This window comes from Mercenaria mercenaria, unplaced genomic scaffold (assembly GCF_021730395.1).
Source record: "Mercenaria mercenaria strain notata unplaced genomic scaffold, MADL_Memer_1 contig_782, whole genome shotgun sequence".
Lineage (NCBI taxonomy): Eukaryota > Metazoa > Mollusca > Bivalvia > Venerida > Veneridae > Mercenaria > Mercenaria mercenaria.
The window spans coordinates 7941-26252 of NW_026463684.1; the positions used below are offsets into that span (position 1 = coordinate 7941).

At 36.9% G+C, this 18312-nt stretch overlaps 1 pseudogene; it reads left to right on the forward strand.

Annotated features, from left to right (window-relative positions):
• Positions 1 to 2241: 2241 nt before the first annotated feature.
• The window catches only part of LOC128554829 (transformation/transcription domain-associated protein-like), a 48913-nt pseudogene continuing 32842 nt past the window's right edge, over positions 2242 to 18312 (forward strand).

Consider the following 18312-nt stretch of genomic DNA (forward strand, 5'->3'; position numbering starts at 1 on the left):
CCTGGTAAGGAGTTTTTTTGGGGGGACTTAGAAAAACAAAAGACTTACAATGATTACTAAACAACGACAAAATTAAAATACATTTGCAATACAGCAGCTAGAGTAAAGAAATTTGCTGTGACGGGCATATATTGTGACATTCTGGCACTCTTGTTTTGTTTACTTACAATAATTTTTTTTAATTACTTCCCTTTTATGTTACTATAAATAGCTTATTTAGTAACTTTTTTTTATTATTGGCCATAGGGAAAAACCGAGACCACTTTGTTTTGGTACAACATGGATGGTACCTCCAATTTATAGGTGTATTTTGGACATACCTGTACTTTTAAGAAAATTTCAACTATATTTTCTCATGATTCTTTTGATTGATCTTGATTATGATTTTTTGACCTTCTTGTCCTTAAGTGCAATGATGACAGGTGAGCGATATAGGGCCATTTTGGTCCTCTTTTTTCTCAAGATACTAAAAATAATTGTTTTGAAAGATATATAAACCTTTTACGGAACTTAACAGCGATCTTAGGTTTTAGTTTAGACTAAAATCTCGTAGAGTAGTGTCCTTTTACTGAAATGGCGAAATTGACAGTTTTTTTTCCAACACACACTGGCATTGTGAATTGCTGAGAAGATCATTAGAATTGCGATGTTAAATGCACATCAGTGTATTCTGGTAAATTGATAAAAGTAAAACGAAGAAGAAATGGGCCTTGAGTTATTATTGAATACTGGTCTGAAGTCTGAAATATATAAAAATTCTGGCTGCTCATCTGATCAGCGGTCACTTCGCTTTAGCGGCCAAATTGTGTTTCCCCTGGCTGGCTGCTTAAGAGGGGTTAGACTGTATACACAAAATGATAAAAGGCTACAGTAAACCTCACTTATAAGGAACTCGGATATAAAGAACACTCGGTTATAAGGAACAGTTTTCAATTCCCCGATCTAATTCCTTCTTTATTCAATGTAAAAATCCTCGGTTATAGGGAACTCGGTTATAAGGAACACTTCTTCCAGTCCCAAAGTACGAAATTCAATGGAAAACACCTCGGTTATAGCAAACAGACATAAAGAATAAAAATAATTGAAAACCGGAAATAAGCAGCAGAAACGATGACGTCAGAGTAACACCAGCACTTTCACGCGCTTTCATGCACATGAATAAACACAAATTATTTCATTTCTATGATATTTATGGTTACGATAAAAAGAAAATATATAATAGCATCATTAACATTTACCAAATACTAGAAGATAGTAGACTTATATTTACTCAAAATTATGTACTAAAGCTACATGTATTAGGGTATTTCACGTAACAATAGTGAACGAAAATCAGTCACAGTCATATTATCCTAAACAAATGTGCTAATAACGCGTGATTAACAATGGCAAGCAGTCCAGTTTACCAAATTTCCAATTGTGAAAAGTAAAGCAGGTGCTAAAATGGACAGTAGGAAACTATAGGATACTATAATGTACACTTTAATCCGTATGTATGGCGCCGCTGTCTAGTCGCAATACACAGTATGTCAAAACTTCCTACTTTTAGATCTTAATGGTCAAATTTAACATTTTTATAATAATAAAAATTTGATCAGTTATTAATTTTAGTATTGATGCCTATCATAACATGTCGAGCAAGGTAAGGGAACTAACTACAACATATATCTTATAGTCCTAATGAAGCGCTCTCTAAAAAAGAAGATAGAAATAACCGACAAAAAAATAAACACAAATTACTGTCATTCTTACTGACTTACATTTTGGTTTAGTTTAGGGTTAACACCGAGTTTCAACAGTATCTCAGCCATATGCATGCAGACCTTATTATCTCTCCAGGAAAGGACCTGTACTAGACTGGCAACTTTCTCACATAAAGATTCATGGACGGTCCAGAGTGTGAGAGTGAGCCCTTTTCAGACGTTAGTCAAATACTGTTCGCTATACAAATTGTGTTCGTTATACAAACCCCGGTTAGAAGCAACTAACTCACTATACGAATATAAGGAACCTCGGTTATAAGGAATAACTTTTTAGAGGTCCCATGCTGTTCCTTATAAGCGAGGTTTACTGTATATACACAATGATAAAAGGCTATGTACACAATGATTAAAGTCTACGTACAAGACAAAATTTTGCACATTTGTGAACAGCATTTATTTCAACTTGAGCATTATTGTTTCATGTACATTCATTTTCATGAAAAGCCTTTGAAATGGAACATCTGCTGTTTCCAGGGCAATGAATGGATCAACCTCCCAGTTGTTCAGTAAACTGATGATACAGACAGCAGCATGTAGACACAACCCGAGTGCTATATAGATCACAACTTTATCAAAAGTGCTTACTAAAATGGCTAGGGAGCATTTACAGCCTAACACTACAATGTCTAACCCAGGTAAATTCTTGATTTTGAATCAGTTTAGTCTGAATTTGAAATTAATGTGTAGATGCATAGGATATTTTTGTTTTTTTAGCTCACCTGTCACGAAGTGACAAGGTGAGCTTTTGTGATCGCGCAGCGTCCGTCGTCCGTGCATGCGTGCATAAACTTTTCCTTGTGACATCTCTAGAGGTCACAGTTTTCATGGGATCTTTATGAAAATGGGTCAGATTGTTCATCTTGGTAAATTCTAGGTCAAGTTCGAAACTGGGTCACGTGCGGCCAAAAAGTAGGTCAGTAGGTCTAAAAATAGAAAAACCTTGTGACCTCTCTAGAGGCCATAACTTTCAATGGATCTTCATGAAAATTGGTCAGAATGTTCACCTTGATGATTTCTAGGTCAAGTTCGAAACTGGGTCATGTGCGGCCAATAACTAGGTCAGTAAGTCTAAAAATAGAAAAACCTTGTGACCACTCTAGAGGCCATAATTTTCAATGGATCTTCATGAAAGTTGGTCAGAATGTTCACCTTGATGATATCTAGGTTAAGTTCGAATCTGGGTCACGTGCGGCCAATAACTAGGTCAGTAGGTCTAAAAATAGAAAAACCTTGTGACCGCTCTAGAGGCCATAATTTTCAATGGATCTTCATGAAAGTTGGTCAGAATGTTCACCTTGATGATATATAGGTTAATTTTGAAACTGGGTCACGTGTGGCCAAAAAGTAGGTCAGTAGGTCTAAAAATAGAAAAACCTTGTGACCTCTCTAGAGGCCATGTATTTCATGAGATCTTCATGAAAATTGGTCAGAATGTTCACCTTGATGATATCTAGGTCAAGTTCGAAACTGGGTCATGTGCCTTTAAGAACTAGGTCAGTAGGTCTAAAAATAGAAAAACCTTGTGACCTCTCTAGAGGCCATACTTTTCATAAGATCTTCATGAAAATTGGTCAAAACGTTCACCTTGATAATATCTAGGTCAAGTTCGAAACTGGGTCACATGCCTACAAAAACTAGGTCAGTAGGTAAAATAATAGAAAAACCTTGTGACCTCTCTAAAGGCCATATTTTTCATGGGATCTGTATGAAAGTTGGTCAGAATGTTCACCTTGATGATATCTAGGTCAAGTTCGAAACCGGGTCACGTGCGGTCAAAAACTAGGTCAGTAGGTCTAAAAATAGAAAAATCTTGTGACCTCTCTAGAGGCCATATATTTCATGAGATCTTCATGAAAATTGGTCAGAATGTTCACCTTGATGATATCTAGATCAAGCTCGAAAGTGGGTCACCTGACTTTAAAAACTAGGTCAGTAGGTCAAATAATAGAAAAACCTTGTGACCTCTCTAGAGGCCATATTTTTCATAGGATCTGTATGAAAGTTGGTCTGAATGTTCATCTTGATGATATCTAGGTCAAGTTCGAAAGTGGGTCACGTGCCTTCAAAAACTAGGTCAGTAGGTCAAATAATAGAAAAACCTTGTGACCTCTCTAAAGGCCATATTTTTCATGGGATCTGTATGAAATTTGGTCTGAATGTTCATCTTGATGATATCTAGGTCAAGTTCGAAACTGGGTCACGTGCGGTCAAAAACTAGGGTCAGTAGTTCTAAAAATAGAAAAACCTTGTGACCTCTCTAGAGGCCATACTTGTGAATGGATCTCCATAAAAATTGGTCAGAATGTTCATCTTGATGATATCTAGGTCAAGTTCGAATGTGGGTCACGTGCCTTCAAAAACTAGGTCAGTAGGTCAAATAATGAAAAAACATTGTGACCTCTCTAGAGGCCATATTTTTCATGGGATCTGTATGAAAGTTGGTCTGAATGTTTATCTTGATGGTATCTAGGTCAAGTTCGAAACTGGGTCACGTGCCTTCAAAAACTAGGTCAGTAGGTCAAATAATAAAAAAACCTTGTGACCTCTCTAGAGGCCATACTTTTCATGGGATCTGTATGAAAGTTGGTCAGAATGTTCATCTTGATATCTAGGTCAAGTTTGAAACTGGGTCAGCTGCGGTCAAAAACTAGGTCAGTAGGTCTAAAATTAGAAAAATCTTTTGACCTCTCTAGAGGCCATATTTTTCAATGGATCTTCATGAAAATTGATCTGAATGTTCACCTTGATGATATCTAGGTCAGTTTCGAAACTGGGTCATGTGCGGTCAAAAACTAGGCCAGTAGGTATAAAAATAGAAAAACCTTGTGACCTCTCTAGAGGCCATCTTCATGAAAATTAGTGAGAATGTTCACCTTGATGATATCTAGGTAAAGTTCAAAACAGGGTCACGTACCTTCGAAAACTAGGTCAATAGGTCAAATAATAGAAAAACCTTTAGAGACCATATTTTTCAAGGGGCCTCCGTGGCCGAGTGGTTAGAGTCGTTGACTTCAACCATTTGCCCCTCATCGATGTGGGTTCGAAACCTCATTTGGGGCGTAGAATTCTTCACGTGAGGAAGCCATCCAGCTGGCTTACGGAAGGTCGGTGGTTCTACCCAGGTGCCCGCTCGTGATGAAATAGTGCACGGAGGGGCACCTGGGGTCTTCCTCCACCATTAAAAGCTGGAAAGTCGCCATATGACCTAAAATTGTGTCGGTGCGACGTTAAACCCAACAAAATAAATAAACATATTTTTCAATGGATCTTCATGAAAATTGGTCAGAATTTTTATCTTGATAATATCTAGATCAAGTTCAAAACTGGGTCACATGAGCTCAAAAACTAGGTCACTATGTCAAATAATAGAAAAAACAACGTCATACTCAAAACTGGGTCATGTGGGAAGAGGTGAGCGATTCAGGACCATCATGGTCCTCTTGTTTGTCAAGCCCACTCGAGTGAGCTCGGCTAAGTTGTTACTTTTGGTGGTTTGGTGTATGTGTGTATGTCTGGACCATAACTTAACATGCATGGACCAGTCTTGTTTGTATTTGGCATGAATGTTAACCTCAATGGGGAGTTATGTTCCTATCTCAGAAGTCAAGGTCACAGTCAAAGTCAAAGGTTAAATGAAATTTGTCCGGAGCATTTCTTCTTAATGCACAATGGGATTCTGATGTAACTTGGCATGAATGTTCACCATTATAAGCTGGAGAGTCATGCACAAAACCAGGTCCCTAGGTCTAAGGTCAAGTTCACATTTACAGGTCCAAGTTCAGCTACAAGAATGATTTTGTGTGCAGTAAGAGCGTTGTGTGCAACTCATAGTCCTTATGAGAGCTGGCAGGCTCGACATGTTGCCCATGATTGAATTTATTTCAGTGAGGGAGCAATGTATGAGTTGCTGCGTGTAATGTATGGTATTCATGAAAGGGAAAATTACTGTTCTTTAACAGTTAAACATTTATGTAATGCTAGATAGATATTGTATGAAAGTATATTGTATTTAGTTCTTTATATCTTACATTGTATATCTGTGGTAACTCACTTTACAGAAGTATGGATTTGATATGAATATTTGACCAGCCGTTTTGTAAGTTGTATTGAATAAGTTTTTGATATGTGAAACTTTAACAAATTATTAAGCATTGTCAAGCAAATACTGTTCTGTTCAGATATAGAGAGCATGTCATTGAAGCATAAAATTGAAAGAAACAGATGACTTAACATCAGATAATAATGTTTATTACATACCTATATAAATTCTGTAAAAAAAATCGGCTTGTATTTCACAATTAAATATGAAAAGACAGACAAAAATTCCGTATTGTACCTTTTGAATTCCGTATTGTACCTTCCGTATTGCATGCTGCCAGACTATTTTCATTAATATGTATGATCCGATACATTACTATAAATAGCGCACATAAAAACTTCACCAAGTTTCATTTAATATCGATAAACATTGAAGATTTCGTTCAAGAACAAAACAAGAATCAAAATGGTAAAGGTATATAATAAAAGGGTCATTATAACTGTAGGCAGATCTGGGACTTTGTATTCGGCTCTCGTTTATTTTACAAGGTCAGATCACACTCGGCGCTTGTGCGCCTCATGAGATCCAATCTGGCAAAATCCACTCGAGCCGAATACTGCATCCCAGATCAAGCTACTGTTATAATAACCCTATTATATTTACAGTTGCGAGTGAACATCTGATACTCAGCCTTGACCTAGTGAAAAATGGGGTTGTTGTCATGGCGATGTTAATGAGGAAGAGTTTTTCAGATCTTTGTGGAGCTTGTTGAGAAAACACCAGATTGTCAAATGATGAAGGCTAGAACAGAAATGGTTGAAGACTGGTCAAAACTAAGGTAACATCATGCTTGATTATTTTGTGCAGATAAATATGTACAATAGGGACTGTTGACACTTATCCTCCAAAAACTTGATAGTACTGGAGAACAGTGTTATTAAAGACCATTGTCAATAAAATATAAAGTAGTGATAAAACACAAGCAGAAATATTTACAGTACTGGTGATTTCTCTTTTTGCTTTTTAGCTCAACTATAAGGAGAATTATCCTACTCAACCCGGCGTCACCATCTTTATGCGTCCTCACCGAGGTTAAATTTTTTTGCACTTTGTCTTTTTTCTCCTTATCTCTGTTGTTCCTAAATGGATTTGATTCAAACTTAAAGTAGTTGTTCCGCATTATCATCCACATCATATGACACAAGGTGCATAACTCTTGCGCCAATGTTTTATGAATTATGTCTCCCCCAACTCCCACTGGGGAGACATATTGTTTTTGCCCTGTCTGTCCGTCCTTCCCTTCATTCGTCCATCACACTTCATTTCCGATCAATAACTGGAGAACCATTTGATCTAGAACCTGTAAACTTAATAGGTTGGCAGGGCGTATGGAGTAGACAAACGCTATTGTTTTTGGGGGTCACTCCATCAAAGTTCAAGGTCACAGGGGTTTGAACATGGAAAACTGTTTCCGATCAGTAACTTGAGAACCACTTGACCCAGAATGTTGAAACTTGTTGAAACTTCATAGGATGATTGGTCATGCAGAGTAGATGACCTTTTTTGATTTTGGGGTCACTTTATTAAAGGTCAAGGTCACAGGGTCTGAACATGGAAAACCATTTCCGGTCAGTTACTTGAGAACCACTTGACACAGAATGTTTAAACTTCATAGGAGGATAGGACAAGCAGAGTAGATGACCCCTATTGATTTTAGGGTCATTCTATTGAAGGTCAAGGTCGCAGCTAACAGAACATGGAAATCCATTTTGGTTAGTAACTTGACCCAGAAATGTTGAAAACTTCATAGTGTGATAGACTTACAGAGTAGATGACCACTATTGTTTTGGAGTCACTCTATTAAAGGTACAAGGTTGCAGCGGACAGAACATGGTAATCTACTTCTAGTCAATAACATTGAGAACCATTTGACATAGAACTTTCAAATTTCAGTGTGATAGGACTTACAGAGTAGATGACCCCTCTTGATTTAGGGTCACTCCATCAAAGTCAAGGTCACAGGGGTCTGAACATAGAAAACTCTTTTCATGTCGATAACTTTAGAACCACTTGACCAGAATGTTGACACTGATAGGATGATTGGACATGCAGAGTAGATGACCCCTACTGTTTTGGGGGTCACTTGATCAGAGGTCAAGGTCACAGGGGCCTGAACATGGAAAACTGTTTTCCAGTTCATAACTGGAGAACTAAAAGGCTCAGAATGTTGAAACTAAGTGGGATGATCAGACATGCCAAGTAGTTATCCCTATTTCAGGCAACCGTCAGTGTCTCTTGACTTTTGCTCCTGTCCCCTATTGATTTCTTGCATTTGAGATACATGCACTTTGCTACAAAAGCATCTTCTAGTTATACCTCCTTTTGCTTAGAATTGTACTTATATAAGTTTTGGTACACTATCTTTACCTCTCTTATTACTTTATATGTTTGACACACACTCAAGCTATTGTGCAGTATCATCATCCTCCACTGGAGACCTTAAACATTTCAGTGACAGCTCCAGTTTTCTCAGATGTGCCCAGTCTCACTATCCAGTATCAAAATAGTTGAGCGCGTTGTCTCCTGTGACAGCTCTTGTTTACATTATGTATTTTTATATTTGTATAGGGTACAATCGTTTTGAATCAGGCGCCATTTATCCGAGAAAAGGCCATTCTACTAGTTAAACTGATGGTACATATAGGGAAAAGATTCATTGATGATTAGGAACTAAATGCACAATTTCTAGAACTTGTCATCAACATCTACAGGTAATTATTATATTTATGAGACACAATTTTCTTTCAGTGCACAAAGGACTAAGTTCTGTGTTTCCTTCAGACATGTTTATTTAACCATGCTAAATGTCTATAATGAATTTGTCCATCTTCCAATTTGGACAGAACTATAACTGTTAGAAGGTGCAGGCATATGGTGAAAAAATCATGCTGTTTGCGGGAAAAGCATCAAACTTGATAGAAAGCAAGAATATGGTGTCTTTGAAAAAATTAGTATGGCCGAATTTATTCAAAATGGCTGCCATTCATAAAAAATTAATAAAAGTAAGGTAAAGATCAAACTCACTCAATAAATGTTTTTAGCCAGTTTTTAAATCTTTTCTATGCAAATGCTGAGTAAATACACTTTTTAAGAATAGATTTCAGCCTTTTTTGGGTTTTCTTTACTATATGTAATTACAGAAATTGAGTTACTTCCCTTTGTTGCAGTTTCACTATTTATACTGCAGACAGCTTGATCTGCTGAATGTTAAAAATCCTAAAAGATCTATAAGAATAGTCTTAATACAAATGACAAAACAAAGTGTAATAAAAATATTATCTGAACATTTTTAGATGCATAAGGTAGAAAATACAACTCAATATTCAGACTGAAGTACTTAATGTATGTTGTCGTTTAGTTTGTTTTTCACCACATAAATTGAATTAAACACCTTAACAAAGATGAATAAATAAAAAAATAGCACCAAAAAAACTTCAGATCATAAGATTTTTATATTGCTGGCTATACTTAATCAAATAATATTCCGTTTTCAATGAGTTTTTGTCAGTGAGATTCAGATGGTTGTTCCAGTTGTCGACATCAAGGTTGAAGACTTTGGTAATTCTAATGACACAGTATCTTTTGATCTTGGGTCCATATTCTCCCCATAAACTTGATCATGTTGTAAATAATAAGACTGAGGAAGATTGAGTAGAAATGTTTAGGTTTGAGTATGTATTTTCACTACTAACCCAATGGGATTCCTTCTATAAAGGTGTACCTGTCTATGATCAGATGTTCTAGTTGTAATGCGAGCTGCTGAGTTCTGGCCCGTGTTAACAAAACATTTTATGGTCTCAGGTGAGTATGAAATTTTAATATCAATTTTACTGAATCTTGAAGGATAAATACCACTAGACACTGACCATCAATACAGGATAGTCATTTGAAAATAGTTATTAACTTAAAATTTAGTTTTAAACATGCTGTTTAGATATAAATGACAACTCTAATACGTTCTGGTTCATTTTCCTATTAAACAAAGAAGGCGGCTGAAAACAGTGAATTATTATACAAGAATTCACGATCGTGATGTCACAATTATTACGTCATAGCGCTAAACTGCATAATGGCGCGCTGGAAAAGAAAATGATTGAAAACGGGCAAATATTTAATGAATGCCGTCAAGAATATACTTTAAAGTCCTTAATAACATGTTAGAACTGAAATAATGTATCTCATTTAGTGATTTGCTCTTGAATAAAATCATTTTTTGTCTTTGGATGCGCCCTCGTGATATAATTTCTTCACATCTGAACTCCAAACAATGATTTATTCAGCGACAGATCACTAAATGAGATATATTATTTCTTAAATAAAGTTTCATTATCAAACTCAGCTGCGACAGAAAACGTTTTGTGAACATTGTTGTTTGTGCAATATGGTGCTATGAAACAACGTATTGCGATAATCAAATGCGAGGTAGGGAAGCAATTCGTAAAAATGTTTATTGCATCACAGGTTAGGTACCGTCTGGTCTGACCTATTATGTGCAATTGTGGATACACAGCCCTGCATACAGAGTTGAACACGTTAAGGATGCATGCTACAGTTTGGTGTAAAAAAATTCCCAATAATAGAATTTTTTCAAACTTTGTATATGAACACAGTGTCAAGTTAGAAATAGAATTTTGAAAAATATCAAATGTCACCATGCTTGTTCATGAGTTATCTGCCCTTGAGTATGCAGATTTGAAGAAAAAATCTAGTTTTAAAGGCAGATAACTCCTAAATAAGCATGGTGACCTATGGTTGTTTTTGCATTTTTCTGTTTTTAACATTAAACTGTGTTCATATATAAATTTGAACAAATTCTATTATTGGGAAATTTTTACCCCATCTCTCATACAAGAAACTGCAGCAAGTGTCTTTAAAGTCTAACACTGCCTGAGATTCATGTATTCCTCACATACATAGTTGCAGAGGCACTGGTCTTCCTCAACTTGTGGAATTATACTTTGATATCAACATTATTATTTCTGTTTTCTCAGCATTTAATTTTGAGCGTAATATGTGGCAAAACCAAACTGTAGCTTTTATAGATTTTAAAAGGAAAGAACAACTGAGAGGTGTTGGTGTTGTAACAACAAATCATTCAATGGCACCTCCTTTTTTCACCAACGGTAAATATATGTTACTCTTGGGATTTAGTTTGTGACCCATATGTACACTGTATTTCATCAACAAAGCGTCGATAACTCCCCATCAATGCACACCATTTGAGAGTGATTGCTTAGACACCGACCTTCAAAATGATGCTCAAGTCAGTTCTAACACGGTCAGATTGTCAATCGTCATGGTTCTAGTAGCTTGTAACATAGATGTAGTTCGGTCATGAGGCTGAATTATGTCTTTCTGGAACTTCATTAGGTCAGCCTGGTCTTCCATTAGTACATATTCAGTTGACTTTTCCGTATGTAGACTGCAGTTCCTCAAGGCTTTGTTCTTTTCTCTTACTGGATATCAGCTACCATCTCCAAAACCTTTTAAATGAGTGGGAGGCAGGATACAAGCATGTTCTTTTTGTGGCTGTTGGTTCTAGCCAAGCTTTCTTTAACATAGATCTTATTTGTACCTTCTTTTAATAATATCTTTTGAACATTAATAAATATCTGTTGAACATTACCTAAATCTATGGAATGCATTAAATTTTATAGATTTTACTATTAATAGTTAGAGTTCCTCCAGGAATTTCTTTTAAAGAGTCATGCATGCATCTTCTGTTGCATGAGTCAAATCAACAAAACAGTTTGTTTTAACATCTTTAGTCTAACCGATCTGATCTTAGTGATTTGTCTTGTGTATAGCTTTCCGAATGTTTTCAGATGTATTGATACATAAGTGGGTGAAATTCTATTCAGTGCAAGCTCCTTTGAGAATAACTCAAAGGGGACAGCAAGTAAATCTGCGCACTCCCTATTGAGCTGAGTGGGTGGACTAGATGACCACTGTCTCCCTACAAAGTTTTGATGTCTTGTAAAAGGTCTATGCAGAGTAATAATCAATTTGATCCTGATATTAGTCATTACTTTATATTTTTATGCCCCCGAAGGGAGGCATGTAGTTTTTGAACTGTCTGTCAGTCTGTCTGTCCGCAATTTTCGTGTCCAGTCCATATTTTTGTCATCAATGGATGGATTTTCAAATAACTTAGCACGAATGTGTACCACAGTAAGACGACGTGTCGCGCGCAAGACCCAGGTCCGTATCTCAGAGGTCAAGGTCACACTTAGACGTTGAAGGATAGTGCATTGATCGGCGTGTCTGGTCCATATCTTTGTCATCCATGGATGGATTTTCAAATAACTTGGCATGAATGTGTACCACAGTAAGACGACGTGTCGCGCGCAAGACCCAGGTCCATAGCTCAAAGGTCAAGGTCACACTTAGACGTTAAAGGATAGTGCATTGATGGGCGTGTCCAGTCCATATCTTTGTCATCCATGGATGGATTTTCAAATAACTTGGCATGAATGTGTACCACAGTAAGATGACGTGTAGCACGCAAGGCCCAGGTCCGTAGCTCAAAGGTCAAGGTCACACTTAGACGTTAAAGGTCATTTTTCATGATAGTGCATTGATGGGCGTGTCCGGTCCATATCTTTGTCATTCATGCATGGATTTTAAAATAACTACGCATGAATGTGTGGCACAGTAAGACGACATGTTGCGCGCAAGACCCAGCTCCGTAGGTCAAAGGTCCTAAACTCTAACATCGGCCATAACTATTCATTCAAAATGCCATCGGGGGCATGTGTCATCCTATGGAGTCAGCTCTTGTTATTCATGGTGACTTTGAAGGTACGCCGCTTTAGTTCAAGCTCGCTTTTTAAAAGTTTGGCCTTGTGAAAGTCGTCTGTAATTAGGTGCAACTTGGTCAAAATATAATTATTTTAATGGGCAAATGAATGCTATCTGTTAGTGAATATTAGCTGTTTAAATACTTAATATAAAATTCAAATTCAATTCAAATTCAAATATTTTATTAAAGTCTCATTCACATTACATGTACATTATAATTTACAATTATCGAAATATCACAAGAACATGTATGTGACCAATCATAAATGATTTATATGAGACTATACATACAGCAGTTTGTACATTACGGCAATAAAACAATACTATACCATAAAACTTTATCATCATTAAAACCAATGATATACCATAAAATCACATCAATGAATCTTAAAACATTTCTATGATGTTCTTAAAATAACACTATATCTAACAAGAGCCGTCCATAGAACAGCACTCGCCAACCTTAGTTAGTGTTTGACTTTGGATTAAGACTGTGATAGCAAATAACCATTCTAAGCCTCAAGTGAAAAAAAAACACTAAAGGGGCATAAATCTATCAAGATTCAAATCAGAGTTACGGGGATTGTTCTAGTTGGTATAGAATTGATAGTAAATAAGTATTAAGTTTCAACAGAGATACTCGACCTCTCTATTAACTTTAAAAGTCAAGTTAAAAAAAACCATTAATTACTGTACACAAATGCTAAAATTGTAAGAAGCCTAATTCATATATATATATATATATATATATATATATATATATAATGTGTTCAAATCATATATGGATATGGCAAGTTTTTGAAGTGACTGAGAATTCAAAATATATATACAAAAGTACATTTATGACCTAGAATATAAGAATTTCCTACGTTTGGATAAAATTTTATAGCAGGTTTTGGCAGCAATATATGCATTCATATCATGTTTAAATGTTACAAGTAGGTTTTCATCATCTGACAAGTTTTCATAGGTAACATTTTGGCATACTATTTATTGCAGAAATCAGTTCAGTTCTACATTCATTGTACAAGGGGCAGTTATATAAAACATGTTTCTCATCTTCTAAAACATCATGACAATTAAAACAGCACCTTCTCCTTAATTCTAAGTTTTCATATCTTCAGGTCTCCACTCGTAATGGTGCTACACCACATCTAAATTTTGTAAAAGCTGATCGATAATGAAAAGGCATATTGGATTTTAAATATTTTTCTGAACAAAAATCTGACTTAAAAATTCTATAGGTTCTCAGCTTATTACCACCATTTCCTCTTATAGAAGTATTTCTATCTAACAATGCTTTCTGTTTTACTTTTTCAACATTAAACAATTTTTCTTCAATATGGTAGTTTCCACCAACATGATTCAACAGATGCTGAATACAGTTTTTCATTTTATAATAACTATCCCTAATATTTTCATTTTTTACCATGAAAATATAACTTTGTTCTTTCTTGCATTTGACATATTCATAACTCTTAAGTACTGTCTGAATACTGAACCCCAGAGTCTAACATTTAGTGGCTTCCAACCCATCTCCCCAATCAAAGCAGCATTTGGAGTGTTTTTCCCTACCCTACTGTGGACCGCATTGATGCATGAGAACGACCTGTCCTCTGGCAATGGAGCGCTATAGCTAATAATTGGCCATACCATACTATCATACAGCCTTGTGAAAGTTGAGTAGTGAAAACCACCAAAAGCTTTCCTCTTTAAAATAATCAGTCCAAGAGCTCTTGAAACTGACATAGCAACAGTTTTAGCTATCTCATGGAAATCAAGGAATACATTCAGTACAATTCCTAAATATTTATAGCTATGTACATATTCTAATACATCTGGTCCAATTTTGAAAACATGATATGACACTGTAGTACCATTTGTGCGAAAATGTATAATTTTAGACTTTTCACAATTTACCATCATATTATTTTGAGAACACCAAACTGACAGTTGATTCAACATGAACTGCAAGTCCTCAGCATTTTTCAGCTATAAGTACAACATCATCAGCATATAGTAAAATACTTATTTTCGTATCTCCTATCCTAATACCTTTATCTAAAACTATTGATTGTAGATGCTAAATCATTAATAAACAAGTTAAACAGCATCGGGGAGAGCGGATAACCCTGCTTCAAGCCGCACTTTATATCGAACCAGTGTGTATCAAAGCCATTCAGAGGAACACAGAATTTAACATCCTTGTACAGTGACATTATGGCATGAAACAGTCTGCCCTGCACTCCAAGATGCTGCAACTTATTCCACAAAGTATTTCTATCTAACATGTCATACGCCTTCTTGAAATGGATAAACGTGGCAAAAGTTGGAAGCCTTTTAAGTTTATGAGTTTCTGTAATTGTTGTAAGAGACTGTACTTGGTCAACAGTGCTTTTACCTTTACAAAAGCCATTTTGCTCATCACATGTAACATTTTCCTGTGTACACCAATCTGTTAATCTAGTATTCAAAAGACTACAGTAAATCTTGTACGTACAAGGTGCTAATGTGATACCCCTATAAGAAAGGGGATCCCTAGTGTCAGAAGTAGATGACTTTGAAATAGGTGTTGTAATAACTTTAGACCACTCTGATGGTACAGTTCCACTGGTGTAACACCTATTAAAGAGACTCTGCAGCACTGCCAAGGCCAAGTCGTTTTTCAACAATTCACTCGGTATTTCATTATGACCAGGTGCCTTTCCAGACATATATATATAATATATACTCACTAGCTTATCAACATTAGGCTGCGCATGGCACATGCATATGATTAGAGGGTAGTTTTCAAAACAGTCATATAAATTGATAGTTTAATAACAAGACTAGGATAATTAACTGCATACACACTGGAAACACAGCTGTAATTATAATAGTTTGTGGTCAGCCCCTATGTGGGCTTGCCTAATGAAAACAGTGGATTTGGCTAGACACTTGTGATGAAGATGAGTATGATTTGATGTTTAATGTCTTAATATTTCATTCTTGAAAAGGCAAATATAACCTCATCTGCAAAGCCAGAAGGCCTAAGACCACAGTTAGTTTTATGTCCCCCTTCGAAGAAGGAGGCGTATATTGTTTGCAGATGTTGGTTGGTCGATCATCGGTTGGAATGTAGACCAATCCATTTCCAGATGATAACTCAAGGACACTTGGGCCAAGGATCATGAAAGTTAATAGGAACGTTGGTCATTACCAGCAGATGACTCCTATTGATTTTGAGATCTGTATGTCAAAGGTCAAGGTCACAGTGACCCTGAACAGTTATTTGGTTTCCGGATGATAACTCAATAACGCTTGGGCCTAGGATCATGAAAGTTGATACGGAGGTTGGTCATGACCAGCAGATGACCCCTGTTGATTTTGAGGTCAGTATGACAAAGGTCAAGGTCACAGTGACCCTGAACCTTAAACGGTTTGTAGACCAATCCGTTTCCAGATGATAACTCAAGAACACTTGGGCCAAGGATCATGAAAGTTAATAGGTCATTACCAGCAGATGACTCCTATTGATTTTGAGATCTGTATGTCAGAGGTCAAGGTCACAGTGACCCTGAACAGTTAAATGGTTTCCGGATGATAACTCAATAACGCTTGAGCCTAGGATCATGAAAGTTGATACGGAGGTTGGTCATGACCAGCAGATGACCCCTGTTGATTTTGAGGTCAATATGATAAAGGTCAAGGTCACAGTGACCCTGAACCTTAAACGGTTTTCGGATGATAACTCAAGAATGCCTGGGCCTAGGATCGTGAAAGTTGATAGGAAGGTTGGTCATGACCAGCAGATGACCCCTATTGATTTTGAGATTGGTATGTCAAAGGTCAAGGTCACAGTGACCCAGAACAGTTAAACAGTATCCGGATGATAACTCAAAATTGCTTGGGCCTAGGATTGTGAAAGTTGATAGGGTGGTTGATCGTGATCAGCAGGTGACCCCTACTGACTTTGAGATCAGTAGGTCAAAGGTCAAGGTCACAATGACCAAGAACAGTAAAATGGTTTCCTGGCGATAACTCAAGAACGTGTGGGCCTAGTATTAGAAAAATTGATAGGGAGATTAGTCATGTCCAGCAGATGACCCCTATTGATTTAGAGGTCATTAGGTTATACCCCCGGGTCTGTCTGTCCGTTAGCAATTTCGTGTCCGCTCTGTAACTCTTGAACCCCTTGAAGGATTTCAAAGAAACTTGACACAAATGTTCACCACATGGAGACAACATACAGAGCGCGTGTTTCAGATGACTAACTTCAAGGTCAAGGTCACACTTAGGGGTCAAAGGTCATACAAGTGTGTTTTTTGTCCGCTCTGTAACTCTTGAACTGCTTGGCACAAGTGTTCACCACACTGAGACGACATGCAGAGCACTTGTTTCGGATATCTACCTTCAAGGTCGAGGTCACACTTAGGAGTGAAAGGTCATATATGACTTCGTTGTGTCTGCTCTGTAACTCTTGAACTGCTTGAAGGATTTCAGAGAAACTTGGCACAAATGTTCACCACACTGAGCCGACGTGCAGAGCGCATGTTTGGATGACTCGCTTCAAGGCCAAGGTCACACTTAGGGGTTAAAGGTCATATATGACTTTGCTTTGTTTATTGCTCTGCATTGCAGTGCTCTTTTTTTTATTTGGCAGATCCCTGTTTTGTTCTCTTACAATAAATTTTGTTTGTATTACTTCCCTTTTTTGTTACTATAAATAGCTTACTTTGAAACTTTTTTTATTATTGGCCGCATAAGGGAAAAACCGAGACCACTTTTCTGTGGTACAACATGGATGGTACATCCAATTTTCAGATGTATTTTGATATAACTTTATCTGGTAAGAATTTTTTTGTGGACTTAGAATTTATTTTGGAATTTCTTCTTTTTGTTGTTCCTGTCCTTCGAGCTTCAACAGTCAAGTTCTTTAAATTTTGCTCCCATCCTCTAGGTCAAAGGTCAAGGTTTCAGTGACTCGGAACATTTAAACCATTTCCAGACAATTACTTGAGAACGCTTTGGCCTAAGATCATGAAGCTTGATAGGGAGGTTGGTCATGACCAGTAGATGACCCTTGTAGATGTTGAGGTTAGTAGGCCACAGGTGAAGGTCACATTGACCCGGAACAGTTAAATCCTTTCCAGATGATACCTTGAGAATGCTTGGGCCTAGGATCATGAAACTTAATAGGGAGGTTGATCATGACCAGCAGCTGACCCTGTTTACTTTTGGGTCAATAGGTTAAAGGTCAAGGTCAGGCTGAACCAGAACAAGAGAACTTTTGTTTACAGTGAGCATATAATTTCTGTTCCTTGTGCAGTTACTGGATGCATCAAGGGGAGCATTTCGTGTTCGACAAGCTCTTGTTACTATATGTTCTATATAGGCACTGGACCCCCCCCCCCCCCCCCCAAATTACCTGAACTCAACGGAACTGTTCAAGAGAAAAAATTACAGCCACAATAAACGTAGGGTTGACCGGCTCTTTTTGCCACCATTTTGAGCCAGATCACATGTGTATTAAGAATACTGTCTGGATGGCCGCAATCAGGTAAAACAGGCCCTATCAAAAAGTGATATTATGCATATTCTGACATTCTCATTCTGTCAAATTGTACATGTACCTATTATTTCATATCTCCTCTATTTAAGTATGCCATT